Here is a 4307-nt window from a genome sequence, read left to right on the forward strand (position 1 = left end):
CAAAGGTGGAGCATGCCGACAGGAGACCTTTTGGTCCATAACTAGGTCGGATGCGAAAAAAATATATATAATAATGATAAATAAATAATAGATAAATAAAAATTATAATAATATGAAGAATAATAAACAAATGCATAGCTATAGTTAAATAATAAGCAAACAAGCAAATAATGATAAATTGACAAATAAATAATAATAAATGAAAATCAAGCAAATAATAAATAAACAGACAAATAATAACAAGCAAATAAAACATTAATATTCATTCTAGTTGCCTCCAGGAGGCTTTGCTTAGGTGGAAGAAAATCACCTATCAACAAGGAAATGACTAAAGATGAAGTTCTAGATACAGCAGGGTCTTCCTTTAATTGCAGGAGGTTCAAATTGATGGTTTCTGTCTTGTTTAATTCCAAGAAGTTTTTTTCTACTTTCTTTTTAACGTATACCATATCATAGACAGATTGCTCCCCATTTATGGTGTGAGTGAAGAAAGATACTGAGGAAAAAGAGGGAAAAGGACAAAGTTAATCTGTATGTTTGAGTTCCAAAAACTGAACTGCAAGATGTCATAACAACACAGGTATAGCAATTTCACCGTCTGCGCAAAAATTTGAGATTCACGTGGATAAAACAAAAGAAGTCAGCGATGCAGTCTGAGGAAAATGTGGCAACTGATAACGCTAATTCACTCAAAAAGGGATGAAGGTGTCTCAGTTGGGAATAAGACCTTGTCTAGACTACGGACTGATCCTTAGCAGCATTGCAGAATCATCAGCCGCAATAATATATGTAAAACTGGCCACGAGGATCAAAGTGCATATCGTATTTTTTGTAAAAAAAAAAAAAAAAAAAAAAAAAAAAAAAAAAAAAAAAAAAAAAAAAAAAAAAAAAAAAAAAAAAAAAAAAAAAAAAAAAAAAAAAACAACGAAGAGGTGTAGTTGATGAGGTGGTAAGGAAGAAATTTGAGGTTAGCAGCAGAACGGAGAGAGAGAATAGAACTTCAAAAGTAATCAACATTCTTTTTTTCAGGTGGAGATAATAGAATAAAACTGTGTGACTCTGGTCCGTAGGGCTATTAATAAAATCCTTGAAATATTAACTACATAAAACATAACTACGTTTTTCAAACATTTATATTTGTTTCCCCGTTACCACAGTATACGCGAAGAGAAAATTTACATTAATGTATAGCCATTGATTATATCATTGAGTTCGGTGATATACTCCACGCGTATCTTGTCGGTCAAGGCAACAAAACCTTCTTCATCTGAAGGCTGAACACGTGACAAGTGGAGGTCACCACTGAACGATCGATTCGGTCACTCTCCCTCCCTCCCACTCCCTCATGACCTCGTCTTATGCTGTCTATATCTCAGGCACTCTAGTGACGTCCCTACGTACCAGAGTCACGTACCTTAGAAATAATAGAAATAAAAGTAAATAAATAGATAAAATGAAAAATAGAATTACTGATAAATTTTTAACTTCTACTCTCCATTCGTTCATATGCTCAGGGATAGCAATCAGAACTCATTCATATGTACCTTCCAGTGGGATCTATGGAACAGTGGGTTTCCGGAACAAAGTGAGAGTTAAACCCCTGTCACACATTCAAGATTCCCAAATGTTGTACATTAAATAAAAAAGGAAGTCGACTTTGCTTACAGTGTCTTAGACTTTCCTAAGGACAATTCAACATTGTGTCTAATATTCGTATTCTAGGTATGTCTTCTCAGTTCGTCATTCATCTTCTCAATATATGACGCAAAGGTGATTTGACATTTGCAGATTCGAAAAATAGAAAATTAACTTAAGTCACTCCAGTGGATGCAAAACAATTAACTTCGGTGTTGAAAGGTGGTCACCAGGGGCCTAAGAACAGCAATGCATAATTATGGGGTATACGTAAAGACACAGAGTGAGGAGCCCCTACAAAGTGGGACCCACTGGTGTGTAGGGGGCGGAGCAGTCTGGATTACCCTCCTCGTCTTGGTTCCTACCAAGATGACCTTTTCTGCTTTTGGGTCGATGGTCGGCCCTCAGGGGCAGAGATGGGGACCCTGACCATGGGGGCTCTCTGCCAAGAACCTCCCCCCCCCCCGTCCCACCAAGAGTGTGAGGGGTGAAGGTGAGGGGGTGATCGCGTGTGATCGTTAACTTGGGTGACCTTGAACTCATACGGGATAGACGTGATCCCTCCGCCCCCCCCCCCTCCCTCCCCAGTTTCAATTCCCTGTCTCACGCTTGGCAGACATACGAAGGGGGAAAAACACAAGGCCGAGGAGTTGATGCCAGGGTCAGCGGCAATCAGTCACTAATAGACATTGAGGGTTTGGGCGTAGGATCTCATCTTTGTATTTTTGAGACGGGATTGAAGTTAAGTGCGTCATAGAGGCGTCTGCTCCACGAGATCAAATACCAACCCACGAGAGCATAGAAAGTCTTCTTTGAGATGAATGAAATTGCTTAGTAAAATCTTCAGAGTCGAGGCGGAATGTTCTTAAAGGGTTTATCGATATAGTTTGTACAAGGCTCCGCCTTTTCCACAACCTGATCCAGTTAATGTGAACGTTGGTGGTTCAACGCTCTACAGCTCCCGTCGCCAAGACCGCTGACTCCAGACGACTATTTCTTAGCAATTTGAACTCGTTGTCGTTCTCCGGGACCTCGTGAACAGCGGATGATGACGTGTCCAACTGATCGCGGGTTGTTCCCTTACACTTCAGGACTGGCTTGTCTTTGGCGGCTGAAGGGCTTCAGAGTTCTGGCAGGGGTTATTCGTAGCCTCCCTGCCCTCGATTTGGAAGGTGAATAGGCGTATTGCGCCATTTTCTTCTATTCTGCTACAACCAGCAGTAGACAACTCCGACGACCTGTTTCAGCGGCAGGATGCTGAGCACCAGGCAGGAACATTCTCTGGACAATGTCATATCGGGTTGTTGTCTTCCTGGGCATCATGCTGTGGCTGCAAAAGGGACGAAAGTCAGGATAACATAGAAAAGAAAGAAAAAAAAATGGCTGTGGCGACGCCAAGAATGTGACGCCCATCAACTCGTCACAGCTGACGGCGGGTCACTAACGCGTGGTGGACACGATACTGTCGTGGCGAATCAGTCATAGGTGGAGCAGAACGCGTGCCTTAAATTCAAGACCTTCAAAAATAAGGGTGATACAATCTGCGCATAATCTAAAGCAGTCATTCTCAACGGGGGCGATTTTTGAGCTCAGGGGGGGTGGGGGGTGAAATATGCATTCGAGGAGACATCAGACTGAAACTGACGAATTTTCAGCCTAATGTAAAAGATCTACGAGCAGCTAAGAAGCACCAGCTGGGCCCAAGGATCTCATTAAAACATAACGTGAGTAAAAACATTTTAAATTAGTTGTTTATCATTGTTGCAATAATTTTTATTTTCCAATTAAGGGGGGCGATCCTTTTTTTTTTAATTGAAAAAGGGGGCGATATGACTATAAATGTTAAGACCATGATCGAAAGACACTCCCCACGTACTCTACTTGATTTACAGCAGTACCTTTAGCGTAGATGTCCCGTAGAATCCTGTTTGTGTGTAGAATTCAGTATTCCTGTTTGTTTTACCAAGTCAAAGGCCTTCTCGCAGTCCACAAAAGTTAAGCATGAGGGTTTATTATATTCTGTTGTTTTCTCGCATAATTGATCTGTTGTCTCTAGATGGTGGAAGATCTGTCTGGTTTTCAATCGGAAGTTTACTTAGTCTACTTGTAAGATTCTTGGAAACAGTGCACATTTGGTAGCAGACTAATTTGTCAGTAATTACTAAGACCTCTCTGGTCTCCTTTATTGTGAAATAAAATCACTTTACCATTGCACCTGGATTCATAAACGCATTCCCAACACACACACATTGAGCATGTCATTGAGCTAATCTACAAAGAACTTTCCTTGCATTCTTCAGAATGTCTGTAAGATATACCAAGTTGTTTAGAACGACCTACAGGCCTAATCAAGGGTGTGCCCATGATCTCCCCACTGTGTACCCATGAGGCACCCATTGGGTATTTTGGTACCAGTATCACGCCACTTCGTGTTCAGAAACCCAAGTCACAGGATGACGTGGCCAGAAGTTACCGTCAGCACTTGGGTGTGGCAAGCTACGATTGGGTAACTGATGGGTTCAAGGGATTAACAGTTCTCCATCTACGAAGGGTACCAAAACAACTTCGTGTCATAGCGGGATCTCGCGCAGATGAATCGAATCGTTTGGCGGCTGTCGTTGTCAAGGGAAAAGTGTCCCCCAGTGCCGAGAGGGGGGCAATCCAGAGGAGAT

The sequence above is a fragment of the Oratosquilla oratoria genome, chromosome 18 (assembly GCF_046742065.1).
Source record: "Oratosquilla oratoria isolate Oo_2021 chromosome 18, ASM4674206v1, whole genome shotgun sequence".
NCBI lineage: Eukaryota > Metazoa > Arthropoda > Malacostraca > Stomatopoda > Squillidae > Oratosquilla > Oratosquilla oratoria.